This window comes from Canis aureus, chromosome 26 (assembly GCF_053574225.1).
Source record: "Canis aureus isolate CA01 chromosome 26, VMU_Caureus_v.1.0, whole genome shotgun sequence".
Taxonomy (NCBI): domain Eukaryota; kingdom Metazoa; phylum Chordata; class Mammalia; order Carnivora; family Canidae; genus Canis; species Canis aureus.
The window spans coordinates 19,967,211-19,984,988 of record NC_135636.1 but is presented as its reverse complement, the minus strand read 5'-3'; positions in this window follow the sequence as shown (position 1 = coordinate 19,984,988).

The following is a 17,778-nucleotide window of genomic DNA, read 5'->3' as shown; positions in this document are numbered from 1 at the left end:
ATCTAATGGAATTTGAACATGAAATCGCACTAAAATCTATAAAATGTTATTGAGAGAAATTGAAGAACCTCTAAATGAAGGAATGTACAGATAAGTCCTATGCCTCAGTATTATAAAAATGTAAGTTCTCTTCAAATTATCTAGAAATTCAGTACAATCCAAATAAAAATCTGGATTTTTTTTGTTGTTGTTGTTGGAAATAAAAAGCCGACTGTAGCCACACCTAGGTGGTTCAGTGGTTGAGCGTCTGCTTTGGGTCAGGTGCTGGATCATATGGGGAAAAAATAAATTTTGACTTCTACCTCACATCCTACACACAAATCAATTATAGATTGATTATAACAGTAAATATAAAAGGTAAATAGTAACACTGCTAGAAGAAAACAGGAGAACCTACCCATGATTTTGGTAAAGGCAAATTTTTCTTCAATGGGACAATAAAGCAGTTACTATAAAAGAAATCATTGATGAACTTTAGTCTATTGAGAAGAAAGATCTGTTTATCAAAATGGAATTGAAAGACTCAAAAAGCAAACTACAAATAGGTAGATGATATTTCATATATTTTATAAAAGGTTTAGATCCAGAATATATTAAATACTCCTATAAATCTGTAAGAAAAAAGCAGGCAATATATTGCACAAAATGAGCAAAACCCCTTGAAAATATACTTCACAAAATAGATTTTCTAAATGGTCAAGAGGAGCCTGGGTGGCTTAGTCAATTAAGCACTTGACTCTTGGTTTCAACTCAGTGGTGATCTCAGGGTTGTGAAATGGAGCTCTCCTATGGGCTCAGGCTTAGCATGGAGTCTTCCTCCCCCTCTGCTATCCCCCTCTGCCCCTCCTCCTCTGCCCCTCCTGCAATCTCTCAAATAAATAGAAATAAAATATTTTTAAGTGGTCCATAATCATATGAAAAGATATTCAGTATTGTTAGTCATAAGACAATGATGATTAAATCTATCATGTACCCATTGGCATGGCAAAATGAAAAAAAGAAAATGGAGGAACTGAATTTTGATGTGCTGCACATGGGTATAAAATGCACACCCAGCCTAGAAAACCATTTTGCAATGCTGAATTAAATATGAACATGAGTATATCCTAAGACCTGGTAATTTTACTTCTAGCCGTATACCAAAAAAGGAGTGTGTGTGTGTGTATATAATCACTAAAATATAGATATTATAATGTTCATATCTATATTATTAATAATAGCTTGAAAATGGAAACAATCAAGTGTTAAATACCACAGTGGCATATTTCTATAATAAAATATACAGAAACAAAATAAATGAATAAATCTCAAAACATAATGTTGAGTTACAGAAACTAAATGCAAGAGAACTTGTACTTCTGCTTCTATTTATAAAGATTAGAAAAAAAACCCTCATCTCTGTTGTTAAATGGGGGTAGTTGTTATCTTTGGGAAGAAGAATGACTACAGTGACTGGAAGGGAGAACGAGGTGGGTTCAGGTGGTTCTGGTTTCTTGATCCGCATGATGGTTATACAAGGGTGTCTGTAACATTTCATAATCTGTGCATTGGAGCCACAGGTAGGGGTCAGATTGTCTGAAGTTTGCATAAGGATTTTGGTTTTAACCCTGAGAGCAACAGGGAACAAATAAAGACATTGTAGAAGATAGTGCAGTATAATCTGATTTGCATTTCAGATAAATTCTTCTAGTCCTATGAATGGCATGGGGCTGAGAGCAGATGGGTTAAACTGGTGTGTTGGTGGTAGAAATGGAGAGAAATTGAAAGATTTGGAATCTATTTGGAAGGCAGTCTTGCTGATATATTAGATATAGGGGTAAGGTTGATGGAGGTGCCAAAGATAAGTCCCAGATTGCTGACTAGTAGAAATAGGAGTCTGGGGATTTCATTCACAGAGAGAGGGAACATTGAAATTTGACCTACCTTTGAGGAGACAATCATGAATTTCCTTGGGAATGTACTCAGTTTGAGATGCCTGTCAGACATAAAAGCATAAATGCCCAGAGGTCAGTTGTGTTTAAACATTTGGAACTCAGATAAATTTGACAAATAATAATAAAATCTAACATAATTTGGTGCTTTTTATTTGCCAAGCACTGTTCTGTGTGCTTTACATATCTGAACTCATTTATTCTGCACCAGAACCCCATGCCATTGATATTATTCTTATCCTCATTTTCCAGATGAAGAGACAGAGGTATGGAGAAGTTACCTAACCTGCAATAATATCTTATGGTATTCAAACATATGTTGTCTGGCTTGAGCACTGTGCCCTGAATCACTAATTTAATTAATTTTTCAATCACTCAAAAATACAGAAAATGCAGTCTTGCATTATAGCAGATCTTGACCCCATGTGACATACATTTTTTCCTTAAATTCAATGCACTGTCCCTTAAAGTATTCCATTCTCTGTACCCCCAAGTGTACACATCTCCTCTCAATTCTGCTACTAAAGAAAATGGGCTCCTCCATGGGGTAGTTTTTTTTTTTTTCTTTTCCTTTTCTTATTCCATAACTCTTAGTTTGTCCATCACTCTGGTCCTGTCTGCATTTCATCAAAACAGAGTCCATCAATATCGATTGGCTTCTTTGCTAGCCCCTCTTCCTGTTTTTTGTTTGTTTTTGCAATGCTATGGATTTGCTCCATATTGAACACTTCCAATCTGCAATTTCAATAGGATATGAAGATGTTAACAAGCCTCCTGAGCTATCTTAAATCATCTTAAATGCTTCCAAGTTTCATGATGAAGAATTAGAAGTTGTACTCCAGTGCCATCATTCTGCATGACTCCAGTCTCTGGACATTAAATCTAAAACTTTTGTAATAACGGGGGAAAAAAACATGCAGGAGTTAATATTTATATTCTTACTAGATGAGGAAAGATTCATTTCTAAAAATCATACCTAAGTGCAGCAAATTATTTTCTTAGGATTCCCGGTTTACATTCCATTTTAGAACAGTGCTCATTATCCTTTCCCTTCATTCTCATTTCCACTTGGAGCCACAGCAAGATGAGAGGAAAAAAATGCATCAGGTCATGAAAGTGGCAGATCCCTCATAATTGTTAGAGTAAATATCCATATGATTTCACAAAAGTTTGATTCCACATGATATCTAAGATGAAGATTCCTTCCTTTGTTAGTTTTAACACTTTTTGTGAAGCAGTAAGCCAGAATTCACCAAATTTCTCATTTGATAAAAGAGACTTAATATATTCATATTATCAAGAGACCCAAACAAAGACTCCAACTAGCAAAAAAGGTAGAGGTAGAAACCAGAGCTTTAAGAGTTTTCAATGGTCATTGCATTCTCAGTTCAGAATTTAGATAGGCACCTCCTGGACTAGCCTGGGAGAGAAAATTTGATCAAGGTCTTCCCAATTTGTTGCTGTATTAATTTGGGCTCCAAAGGAGCAGATCTTCAGACTAACATCTGAGCGTAAATTATTTAATCTTAAGGTCCAGAGACACATGAATAGGAGCATAGGGAAGTGATACGAGAAAGAGAAGGCAGTGAATCAAAGTATGTGTTACAAAGCTACCTATCAGGGCAGTAACTAGAGCTTAGCCTGCAGAGAAGCTCTCCCCTTTCACCAAGAGGGAAGGGAAATAGGTTGTTTACTCACTAACTTTTAGTCACTGATTCATGACCACATGGATTCTTGACAACAAGAACGGATGTTAATTCCCTGGCACTTCTGGTCTGCTGCTCTCACAGGCAGAACAGCCTTTACAGTTCCGGAAGGGAAAAACGATTATACACACAGAGACTCAGATGCTGGCAGCTGGAAATTAGCTGAAGTACATGAAAGATCTAAGGGATTCAAGCTAGTCACTGACAACAATAGCGTCTCTAGAGTTACCCAGAGTTCTATAAATTTAAGCCCTGTTTGGAAAATTGAAGACATATCCCAAATCCCAAATCCAAGTATGGTTATAAACTATTTGACCTTTCCCCAAACTCTTAGAAACTCCTAGAACTAAAATTGTTGCTTAGGCTCTACCTTGCAAATACAAATACATTTTGAAAAATAATCTAAAATACTTCCTGAAGATTCATGTGGCCTAATGACTGTTTGAGAGCTGTCTACCTTCACAAAGCATAGCCTTGAAATCTAGTGTGGGTGGCTTTGATTTCTCTTTCAATAAATTGACTGGGTGTCTGTTAAATGTCAGCCACTGGAAAATGCTGGGGTACAACAATTAGTAAGACAAATCAACAGGGCACAAGTATGAACACCTTATAGAAGGGAAGTACAGGGGATGATATAAAATGAACAACTGTTTTTTTTTAATTTTTAAAATGTAAAGTTGAGGTACTAACTTTATAGGACTATAAAGGAATTTTAGGAATTCCTTTATAGGAATATAGGACTTTAATTATGTAATTTTGATAATAGCTTTCTTTTCTCTGCTGTCTTTTTGTCTCCATTTAGTTAGTCCTCTCCCTCACTGGGGGATTTTCCACAGTCTTTAAAGAATGTTAATCTGGAGATCTTCGAGTGCTCATTCACAGGCCACATGTGCAGGTGGGTCTTGATTTGAGGTACGATGGAAAAAGACCCCATGTCAGTCTTATTTGCATGTAACTTTAATAAAAATACATAGCCTGAGCACAGTTAGCAATGGTAATTACTGGAACTTTTAACTGAAAAATTGTAAGTGTAAGAAATAAAACTATTGAAGTAATTGTTTTTACCATGCTGAAATTGTAAAAATCATCAAGGAGTTTTCTATGGTCTTCAAAAGTCTAAACTTCAGAGTCCTACTCCCAAAGTCTTTGGCAAGGTAATCTCAAAGGACCTTGAGGATGCATCTCTCATCATTTCCTAAATAAATCATTGTTCTTATCTAGCCAGTTCACCATGGCTCTTAAACATTCATGTTTCATCTGTCCCCACAATATGCCACCTGTGTTAAGTCGAATAAATGCCCTTTTATCTTCAGTGTTCAGCTTTTGACCTCTCTCAAACAGACCTGTCTTTCCCTCCAGTAAATGTTTCTAAAATCATTATTATATTCTTCATTTGTTATAGTAAGTGTGCATGCATTATTACACACGCTATTTATTCATGTCCTATACACACAGCGCAGCAGCAGTTAAATCCTGTATTTCTTAATAATCCTATTGCGATTAGCACCCAATCTATGACAGACATTCAAGATAATTATTGTTGTGGTTATTATTATTATTACCTGACTAATTGGAATGGAAAGAACTACTGTATAACAATCTACAGTAGATTTCAAGGCTTTGATTCAGGTGATTGGCAGAAGGAACACTCTTCCAAAGTTGGGTTGCAGTTTAAGAAATGAGAATCTTCAGAATGCCTGGGTGGTTCAGTGGTTTAAGCAGCTGTTGGTTCTGTCTCAGGTTGTGATCTTAGAGTCATGAGATTGGGCTCTGTGTCTGGTTTGGTGCTCAGCATGGAGTCTGCTTAGTATTCTCTCTCTCTCGTTTGTGCGTGTTCTCTCTCTCTCTCTCTCAAATAAATAAATAAATCTTTAAAAAAAGAAAGGAAAGGAATGAAAATCTTTTACCATCTGAAGACAAAACATTTTGCTCATCCCGTTATCCAAATTTAAATTTATTCTGTTCAGATGCTACCTCATATTAAGACTTCTACAATTGTTTTCTGCAATATTCACTGTGGCTCTAGATCTCTCAGAAACCCAGAATCTATAAAATTATTCAAAACAAGGTTTTTGAAGGAAAAAAAATAGTCCCCTCACTTTACGAAAACAAATAAATTGTCCACATTTGCAACTAACCTCTGATTGGTATCTCTGGATCATGTTGAGATCTTTGAGATAATTTCTTCAAAGGTAGCAGCTGCCCTTCAGTTTCTTAGGAATTTCTGTTTCCCTAAGATTTGTTACTTAATTTTGGATTAGATCCCACAGGCACTGTTTCAGTTATCAAAAGATAGGCCTCCATTAGGAAAAAAAAAAAAGAAAGGCTACAATTTAACTAACGTATCTTGCACAGATGATAGCTGAAGCAGACCCTCTTTCTGCATTCAAAATGAAGACCACTAGTCATTCATTTCAACTTGACTTGAGGCTTTTCAAATTTCTATTTTAATTTAAAACACATTTCTGAGCGTTACTGATATTCCGTTCATGTTTTGAATTCTATAAACGGTTTTGAAACCTTTAAACTGCTGTGAAGCATTGCTTCTTCTGTGGTGCACATCTGAAACGCTGGCAGGGGTCAGAGGAATGATTGCGTGGGTTCTTTTCTGCTGGATTTCAGGGCAGATTTCTCTCTTAAATATCTGAAAAGTTAGGAGATTTTTTTTAACCTGAATCAAATCAGTGACCATGACTGTGAAAATGATAGTCAAAGTATGAGTATAATATCCTGGTGAGGAAAATATAATAATACAGTCTTATTTTTAGAGTCTTTCTAGAAATCACATCACAAAGGATTTTATTATATGTTTTATATTATGAATGATGATGGAATTTTAAATAGAATTTTTAAAGGCCTGTGCAATATTTCACATGAATATGCCACTGACTTGCAAACTTAAGTTTGAAATAGAGTTAACAATCCTCACTCAGGTTACTTATTACTTCTAAAATTAATAAAATAATATATGTGTGTGGGTCTGTGTGTTTTTATGATACCAATATCCTTCAATTACTCAGGATAATTCAAGTTACATTTTATTTGCTTTATCTTCCTTGGCCTCCATTCCAATCAGCTTCATGGTCTCAAAATTCTAGTCTATATAAAAAACATGCACAATAGTTTTCTTTAGTTTATTCCCTCTGCCACTGCAATAATTTAGGCATTCACTTATCTCCTAAAAATTAAAATATTTGTTAATGTGATTAGATTAGAAAAGTAATCCATATGCCTTCTTCAATATTTGGGGAAAAATACAGAAAAGAGGCAAAACACACACACACACACACACACACACACACACACACCCTATTTTTCCTCCAAAACTAAGAAACAAAAAAGCATAGGCACTGTGTCTTTAAGTTTCTATTTAAATTCCAGTTAGTTAACATACAGCGTAATATTAGTTTCAAGTGTGCAGTATAGTGATTCAATACTTCCATATAACATTGCAAGTGTATTTTTTAATCCCCATCACCTATTTAACCCGTCCCCCCACACCCCCCTCTTGTAACAATCAGTTTGTTCTCTATCATTAAGAGTCCGTTTCTTAAGACCCGGAATAGCCAGGGGAGTATTGATAAAGAAAGCCAAAGCTGGGGGCATTACAATGCGGGATTTCAAGTTGTACTACAAAGCTGTGATTATCAAGACAGTGTGGTACTGGCACAAAAACAGACACATAGATCAATGGAACAGAATAGAGAACCCAGAAGTGGACCCTCAACTCTATGGTCAACTAATATTCGACAAAGCAGGAAAGACTATCCACTGGAAAAAGGACAGTCTCTTCAATAAATGGTGCTGGGAATATTGGACATCCGCATGCAGAAGAATGAAACTAGACCACTCTCTTACACCATACACAAAGATAAACTCAAAATGGATGAAAGATCTAAAATGTGAGGGCAGGCCCAGTGGCCCAGCTGTTTAGTACCACCTTTGGCCCAGGGCCTGATCCTGGAGACCCAGGATCGAGTCCCATGTCGGCCTCCATGCATGGAGCCTGCTTCTCCCTCTGCCTCTCTCTCTCTCTCTCTCTCTCTGTGTGTGTGTGTGTGTGTGTGTCATGAGTAAATAAATAAAATCTTTTAAAAAATAAAACTAAAAAAAAATAAATGTGAGACAAGAATCCATCAAAATCCTAGAGGAGAACACAGGCAACACCCTTTTTGAACTTGGCCACAGCAACTTCTTGCAAGATACATCTGTGAAGGCAAGAGAAACAAAAGCAAAAATGAACTATTTGGACTTCATCAAGATAAAAACCTTCTGCACAGCAAAAGAAACAGTCAACAAAACTAAAAGACAACCTACAGAATGGGAGAAGATATTTGCAAATGACCTGTCAGATAAAGGGCTAGTATGCAAGATCTATAAAGAACTTCTTAAACTCAACAGCAAAGAAACAAACAATCCAATCACGAAATGGGTGATACATGAACAGAAATCTCACAGAGGAAGACGTGGACATGGCCAACAAGCACATGAGAAAATGCTCTGCATCACTTGCCATCGGGGAAATACAAATCAAAACCACCATGAGATACCACCTCACACCAGTGAGAATGGGGAAAATTAACAAGACAGGAAACAACACATGCTGGAGAGGATGTGGAGAAAGGGGAACCCTCTTGCAGTGTTGGTGGGAATGTGAACTGGTGCAGCCACTCTGGAAAACTGTGTGGAGGTTCCTGCAAGAGTTAAAAATAGACCTGCCCTACGACCCAGCAATTGCACTGCTGGGGATTTACCCCAAAGATACAGATGCAATGAAACACCGGGACACCTGCACCCCGATGTTTCTAGCAGCAATGTCCACAATAGCCAAACTGTGGAAGGAGCCTCGGTGTCCATCGAAAGATGAATGGATAAAGAAGATGTGGTTTATGTATACAATGGAATATTGCCTCAGCCATTAGAAACAACAAATACCCACCATTTGCTTCGACATGGATGGATCTGGAGGGTATTATGCTGAGTGAAGTAAGTCAGTCGGAGAAGGACAAACATTATATGGTCTCATTCATTCGTGGAATATAAAAACTAATGAAAAGGACTATAGGGGAAAGGAGAGAAACTGAGTGGGAAAAATCAGAGAGGGTGACAGAACATGAGAGACTCCTAACTCCGGGAAATGAACAAGAGGTGGTGAAAGGGGAGGTGGGCAGGGGGATGGGGTGACTGGGTGATGGGCTCTGAGGGGGGCACTGACGGGATGAGCACTGGGTGTTATGCTATATGTTGGTAAATTGAACTCCAATAAAAAAAATATACAGAAGAAAAAAAAGAGTCCTATTTCTTGGTTTGCCTCTCTCTCTCTTTTGTTTTTTTGTTTGCTCATTTTTTTGTTTCTTAAATTCCACAGATGAGTGAAATCATATAGTATTTATCTTTCTCTAGTTTATATTTTCTAAGCATTATATTCTCTAAGATCCATCCACATCATTGCAAATGGTAAGATTTCATTCTTTTTTATGGCTGAATAATATTCCTCTGTGTGTGTGTGTGTGTGTGTGTGTGTGTGTGTGTTTGTGTGTACCACATCTTTATTAATTTCTCCATCAATGGAAACCTGGGCTATTTTTATAATTTGGGTATTGTAGATAATGCATATATAAACATTGAGGTGCATGTATCCCTTTGAATTAGTATTTCTTTATTCTTTGGGTAAATACCTAGCAGTGCAATTGCTGGGTCATAGGGTAGTTCTATTTGTAACTCTTTGAGGACCCTCCATACTGTTTTCCAGAGTGGCTGTACCAGTTTGCTTTCCCACCAACAGTGTAAGGGGGTTCCCCAGGGGCAGCCCAGGTGGCTCAGTGGTTTAGTGCCACCTTCAGCCCAGGGTGTGATCCTGGAAACCCGGGATTGAGTCCCACATCAGGCTCCCTGCGTGGAGCCTGTTTCTCCCTCTGCCTGTGTCTCTGTCTCTGTCTCTCTCTCTCTCTCTGTGTCTCTCATGAATAAATAAATAAAATCTTAAAAAAGAAATGAGGGTTCCCCTTTCTCTGCATCCTCGCCAACACCTGTTGTTTCCTGTGTTGTTGATTTTAGCTATTCTGATAGGTGTGAAGTGATATCTCATTGAAGTTTTGATTTCTATTTCCCTGATGATCAGTGATGTTGATCATCTTTTCATGTGCCTATTGGCCATATGGATGTCTTCTTTGGAAAAAATGTCTATTCATATCTTCTGCACATTTTTAAATTGTGTTTTATTCTCTTCCAGTCCTGATTATGCATATATATATATATATATATATATATATATATATATTATTTATTTATTTATTTATTCATGATAGACACAGAGAAAAAGACCATTTCTAATTACTGCCACTGCCCATGTTGCTAAAATGGGCAGCATTATACGGACAAATTTTTCCACATCTTTATGACTTATATCTAGATTCTTTGAAGTAGGATAATTTGCTAAGAGTATGAATTATTTTATTTTATTCTCCTACTTTAAACTTCTTATTTTGGGGTGCCTAAGTGGCACAGTCAGTTACACTTGTGACTCTTGGTTTCAGCTCAGGTCCTGATTTCAGGGTGCTGAGATGAAGCCTTGTATAGGGTTCAGTACAGAGCATCCTTAGAGTGTCTCTCCCTCTTCGTTGGCCCCTCTCCCTCAAAATCAATCAATCAATTAAAAAAAAAAAAACCTCTTTTTTTGTTTTTTTCAAAGAATATATTCAGACATCTAGAATTTATTATACTGTATAATTTGACAGTTTTTTAAAGAATCATTTTCCCCATTATTTATTGCATAATACATTAACTTGTGACTTTTCTTTGTGACATTTTATGTATTATACATGTATATATTGCAAGTCTTTTCTATGGGTATGCATTTGACTTTGTTGATCTGCCTGTCTACTATTACACAAATACAATTCTTCCTTGACTTACAATGGGATTTTGTCCCAATAAACCCATTGTCAATTGAAAATATCATAAGTCAAAAAAGCATTTAATACACTTAACCTATTGAACATCATAGGTTAGTCTCTTCAGACCTACATGTGCTGAGAACACTTGTATTAGTCTACAGTTATGCATAATCATCAAACACAAAGCCTTTTTTGTAATATAGTGTTGAATATCTCATGTAATATATTGAACACTGTACTAACAGTGAAAAACAGAATGGTTGTGTGGGAACAAAATGGTTGTATGGGTACAGAATGGTTGTAAGTGTAACAGTTGTGTACCCTGTAATCACGGGGCTGACTGGGAGCTGCAGTTCTCATTTTGCCCACCAAAGAGAGAGTATCCTACTGGTCCAGGAAAAAAAATCAAAATGCAAAGGACAGTTTCTATACACATTTTTTTGAACGTGTATCACTTTTGCACCACCATAAAATCGAAAGAATTTAAGTTGAATTATTGTTAAGTTGGACTGTCTATACATTTTGTTGATATTTACTAGGAATATATATTTTACTATTTGCTGGGGAAAGTCCTCATTAATATTCTTTACATTTTCTTACATAGTCTCACTTATTTGCGCTTCTAGATTATTTTGGATTCATTCTGCTAAGTTCATGTGTAAGAAGAAAAACTCATATTAGGAATTGAGTTTTTTGGGAAATGGACTTCACTTTTTAAAAATTTAAAATAAGTTCCATGCCCAGTGTGGAGCCCAGTGCAGGGCTTAAACTCATGACCCTGAGATCAAGACCCGAGCTGAGATTAAGAGTCAGACACTTAACCAACTGAGCTACCCTGGCACTCCTAGACTTTATTTTTTTTTTAATTTAAATTCAAGTTAGTTAACATATAGTGTAGTATTGGTTTAAGGAGTAGAATTAGTGATTCATCACTTACATATAACACCCAGTGCTCATCGCAACAAGTGCCCTCCTTACTGCCTGTCGCCCATCTAGCACACCACCCCCACCTCCCTCCCTCAACCTTGAGTTTATTCTCTATATTTAAGATTCTCTTATGGATTGCCTCCCTCTCTGTTTTAATCTTTTTATTTTTCCTTCTCTTCCCCTATGTTTATCTGTTTTGTTTCTTAAATTCCACATATGAGTGAAATCATATGATATTTGTCTTTTCTCTGACTTATTTCACTTAGCATAATACACTCCAGGTCCATCCACATTGTTGCAAATGGCAAGGTTTCATTTTTTTTTATTCTTTTTGATACATTCCATTATATTTACATACACTACATCTCTTTATCCACTCATTAGTCAATGAATATTTGTTCTCTTTCCATAATTTGACTATTGTGGGTAGTGCTGCTATAAACATTGGGGTCCATTTGCCCCTTTGGATCAACATTTTTGTATCCTTTGGATGAATACCTAGTAGTCCAGTTGCTGGGTCATAGAGTAGTTCTATTTTTAACTTTTTGGGGAACCTCCATACTATTTTCCAGAGTGGCTGCGCCACTTTGTATTCCTACCAACAGTGTAAAAGGGTTCCCCTTTTTCTGCATCTTTACCAACGTCCGTTGTTTCTGAAGTTGCTATTTTTAGCCTTTCTGACAGGTGTGAGGTGATATCTCATTGTGGTTTTGATTTGTATTTCCCTGATGATGAGTGATGTTGAGCATCTTTTACATGTCTGTTGGCCATCTGGATGTCTTCTTTATATTTTAGAGCATTTTAAATTCACAACAAAATTGAGCAGAAAAACAGAGTTCCCATGTACTTCCTGAACTCAAACATTCACAGCCCCCTCCTTTATCAATGTCCTTTACCAGAATGATACATTTGTTATAGTCAATAAACCTGCATTCACACATCATTATCACTCAAACTCCATAGGTTAACTTAGGGTCCACTCCTGGTGTTGTACATGCTATGGGTTTTGAAAAACATATAATGACATGTGTCCATCATTATAGTTTTATACAGACTATGTTCACTGCTCTAAAAATCCTCAGTGTTCCACCTATTCATCCCTCCATTCTCAACTCCTGGAAACCACCATCATTTTACTCTCTCCATAGTTTACCTTTTCCACAGTACCATATAGTTGGAATCATACAGTTTTAAGCCTTTTCAGATTGGCTTCTTTTACTTAGTAATACACATTTACATTTCCTCCATGTCTTTTCACATCTTAATAGCTCATTTCTTCTCAGTGCTGAGTAACATTCTCTTGTTTGGATGTATTAGAATTTATTTATTTATGCATTCACCTAGTGAAAGATATCTTGGTTGCTTTCTGGCAATTATAAATTGAGTTTTGGCAATTATAAAGCTGCTATCAACATTGATGTGCAAGTTTTTGTGTTTACATAAGTTTTTAAATCATATGAGTAAATACCTAGGAGCATGATTGCTTGATTGTGTGGGCAGACTATGGTAAGCTTGTAAAAACTGCTAAATTGTTTTCAGAAGTAGGGCAGTATCATTTTGCAATCCCAGCAGAAATGAATAGGAGTTCCTGAAACTCCACATCCTTGCCAGCATTTGGCATTATTACAGTTTGGGGATTTTAGTTAGTCTAATAGATATATAATATATCATTGCTGTTTTAATTTGTAATGCCCTAATGATATAGGACATTGAAGATCTTTTCATATATTATTTACTTTCTGTATGTATTTTTAAGTGAGTTTTTCATTCAGACCTTTTGTCCATTTTTAAACTGAGTTGTCTGTTTTCTTATTGTTGAGTTTTAAGAGTTCTTTGTATATTTTGATAGAAGTCTTTTCTGGGATATGCGTTTTGCAACTATTGCCTCCCAGTCTGTAGCTTCTCTCTTCATTCTCATAATGGTATCTTTCACAAAGCAGAAGGTTTTCCCCTTTTTTCACTTTTAATGATGTTCAACTTACCAATATTTCCTTTCATAATCAGGCTTTTGGTGTTGTATCTAAAAACTCATCACCAAACCCAAGTTCAGACAGATTTTCTCCCATGTTATCTTCTAGAGGTGTTATGGTTCTGCATTTTACACTTAGGTCTAAGATCCAATTTTTCTAAAGGTATAAAGTCTGTGTCTAGATTCATACTTTATGAATGTGGATGCCCAGTTATTCCAGTACCATTTGTTGGAAAGACTTTCCTTTTTTCATTGAGTCACCCTTGATCCTTTGTCAAAGGGCAGGTAACTGTATCTGTAGGGTCTATTTCTGAGGTCCCTATTCTGTTCCATTTACCATTTTTGTATTCTTTGGCCAATGCCATACTGTATTGATTACTATATCTTAACAGTAAGTCATAAAGTTGGATAGCAGCTGTCATTTTATATTGATCTTTGATATTATTTCTTTTGCTATTCAGACTCCCCATAGATTGGGTGATGCCCATCTGCTTTACTGAGCAGATTCATATGCTAATCTCATCTAGAAACACCCTCACAGACATATCCAGAAATAATTTTTAATATGGGATCCTTGTGGCTAGTCAAGTTGGTACATAAAATTAACCATCATAGAAATAAAACAACTAGTTTCTCCTTAGTAGGTATGATGTTAGTTATGCAGTTGCTTTTTTTTTTTTTTTTTTCAGTTCTTCTATGCAGCCATTGCTTATTGCATTTTTTATTTCAATTTTAGATAAAAATGGAAATAGGGTTACATGGGAAATTATCATCAATACCTAGAGAATCACAAATCAAGATGAGACCATGAGAAATATGTATGTTTCAGTCCCTTTTCTTCCAGAACTCTTTTACAACTCTGCTTTCTTGAAAGAGAATTCATGAGCTATAATACTTGAGGAGATTCTCATCTGTAGGTTTTAGGATTTTCTTATCTGTCATATTCACCACCCATCCAGGGGCAAGACCAAAGAAAATCTGCCTTGGATCCTTTCGAGTACTAAGCATTTTGAAGAGCTCGTCTTTAGTGATATCAGGTAAAATATAGCCATACTTCTTGGCAAGTTCAAGTCTTGCTTCAGGAAATTTGGCAGGATCCGCCAGGTAACCACGATTCTTTGCATCGGTATAATACTGCAGTTGCTTTTATCAAGATGCAGATGTTCTTCCCTATTCCTTGTCTGTTGAGAGTTTTTGTCATGAATGTATGCTGGATTCTTCCAAATACTTTTTCTTTTTCTTTTTTCTTTTTTTTTTTTTAAGATTTTATTTATTTATTCAGGAAGAGAGAGAGAGAGAGAGAGAGAGAGAGAGAGCAGAGACACAGGCAGAAGAAGAATCAGGCCACATGCAGGGAGCCGGATGTGGGACTCAATCCCGGGTCTCCAGGACCACTCCCTGGGCGGAAGGCAGGTGCCAAATCGCTGAGACATCCAGGGATCCCCCTTTTTCTTTTTAAAGAGAGAGACAGAAGGCAAGCCTGGGGCGGGAGTGGGTGGGTGGGGGTAGGGAGGAGGTAGAGTGGGAGTGACAGAGAGAATCTTAAGTAACCCAATGTGGGGCTCTATCTTATGGCCTTGAGATCATGACATGAGCTGCAATCAAGAGTCAGATGCTTGGGCAGCCCTGGTATTTTTTGTTTTTTGTTTTTTTTTTTAATACTGCATCTTTACTGCATGTTTTTGATATCTGGCAGGGTGTGTCCTCCATTATTCTTTTTTTTTAAGATTTTATTTATTTATTCATGAGAATGCACAGGGAGGAGAGAAAGAGAGAGGCAGAGACAGGCAGAGGGAGAAGCAGGCTTCATGCAGGGAGCCTGTCGTGGGACTCGATCCAGGGTCTCCAGGATCAGCCCTGGGCTGCAGGCGGAGCTAAACCGCTGAGCCACCCGGGCTGCCCTTTTTATCTTTTCTTTCTTTTTTTTTTTTTTTTTTTAAAGATTTTATGTATTTATGCATGAGAGACACAAACACAGAGAGGCAGAGACGCAGGCAGAGGGAGAAGCAGGCTCCATGCAGGGAGCCCGGTGTGGGACTCAATTCCGGGTCTCCGGGATCACGCCCTGAGCCAAAGGCAGACACTCAAGGGCTGAGCCACCCGGGCGTCCCTTTCTTTTTCTTTTTTAAAGATCTTAGAGAGTCAGTGGGGGCAGGGAAGGAGATGGAGAGACACAGAGGATCTCAAGAAGACTTCCTGCTGAGTGCAGAGCCTGATCCCAGGATCCCAAGATCACGACATGAGCATTTCTGTGGGTGAGACATGCCACAGAGAAACTGTCTTCTCCTCAGCCTCACTATTTATAGAGACATACGAAGGCTGGTAGACTTTGGTTGGTTCTATCACCGGCACTGGAAATCTGAGTCCATTCAGTCCATAACTTTTCCTGAGCTGAAGGCAGATGCTCAACCTCTGAGCCACCCAGGCGTTCCTTATTTGATTTTCTAATGTTGAATCAGTGTTGTATCACCAGGATAAATCCCAGTTAGTCATGGCAAATAATTATTTTTATATATTGTTGGATTCAATTTGTCAAGATTTGCCAAGAATCTTTGCATCTGTGTTCATGATAGATATTGGTGTTTTGCTTTCTTATGATGTCTTACTCTGATTTGGCCTTACTGAATGAGTTAGGAAGTATATTGTCTTTGCTTTTATTTTCTGGAAATGATTGTAGAATTTTGGGTGTAATTTCCTAAATATCTGGCAGAATTCACCAATAAATTCATCTAAAATTGTGCTTTCTATTTTAGAAAGTTATTAATTGCCTATTCAAAAATTTTAATAGATATGAAACTAGTCAGATTATTTCCCTATTGTTTTGGCAGATGGTGTTTTTCAAGGAATTGGTTCATTTTATCTAGGTTATCAAATTTGTGAGCATTCATAGTATTCCTTTATTAACATTTTTATATTCATGAGGTCAGTTGTTATGGCCCCTCTTTCATTTCTCATATTAGTAATCTCTGTCTTCTTAATTTTTCTCATTGTTAGCATGGACAGAGGTTTATCAATTACTGACCTTTGACAAGAACAAGTCTTTGATTTTGTTAATCTTCTCTATTGTTTTCCTGGTTTCAATGTAATTGAATGCTACTCTAACCTTTCTTTTCTGTTTTCTTCTGTTTGCTTTATTTTACATTGCCCTTCCTTCTTCTTTTTTTTTTTTTAGTTTTCTAAATTGAAAACTTAGATTATTGACTTTAGAACTTTCTTCTTTTCTAATATATTCACTCAATACTATAAATTTTCCTCTTAGCACTGCTTTTACTGTTTCCCCCAAATTTTACTAGCTGTATACTCATTTTATTTAATTCAAAATATTTCTTGAGACAACTTCTTTGACCCATGTGTTATTTAGAAGTATATTATTTAATCTTCAAGTATTTTATGATTTTCCAGCTATTTTATGTTATTTATTCCACTGTGGTCTGAGAATATATTTTATTTGATTTCTATCCTTTTAAATTTGTTAAGGTGTATTTTATAGCCCAGAATGTGGTATATCTGTTAAAAGGTTCCATGTGAGCTTGTGAAGATTTTGATATATATTATGCTGTAGGTGGATAAAGTATTCTATTCTATAAATGTCCATTAGATATGAGCACATATATAATAAAAGTCAATGGACGCTATAATATGCCAATAAATAGTATATTTAGAATTTGTTACAATAGACAGTAACAGACAGTGAAGGATACTTTAAAGAAACTCAAGGCAGAATGAAGATTTATGGATCTTACAGTCTATTTGAAGAAAGTACTAAGAAGCCAGGCAATTATATTTCCATGTGAAAAGTACTTTGTTATGGATCTTATGAAAACACAAAGAAAGGTATACTTTACAAGCTTAATGACATTCAAAATAAGACCTAATTTACTAGCAATAAGTAACCAGAAAAGGAGGGTAGGAAGAATATTTCCATCTAAAAGAAGAGCACCGGGAAAATTCTGAAGCGATAGTGAACATGTTAAAGTTAAGAAGCTGAAAGGAGATCCTGGTATGGAGAGGACAGTAGACAGAAGCAAGATTGGAGACAAGATTTGGAACTGAGTTATTCCAGATGTATGGGAAGATATTTATGGGTTTCTTTTTTTTTTTAAGATTTTATTTATTTATTCATGAGAGACACAGGGAGAGAGAGAGAAGCAGAGGGAGAAGCAGGCTCCATGCAAGGAGCCCGATGTGGAACTCGATCCCAGGACTCCAGGATCACGCCCTGGGCCAAAGGCGGGTGCTAAACCACTGAGCCACCCAGGGATCCCCTATTTATGGGTTTTAATGAGGAGTGACATGTTAGGAATTTGACTTCAAGAAAGTTATGCTGAATGTGGATGAAAGAGTAGATT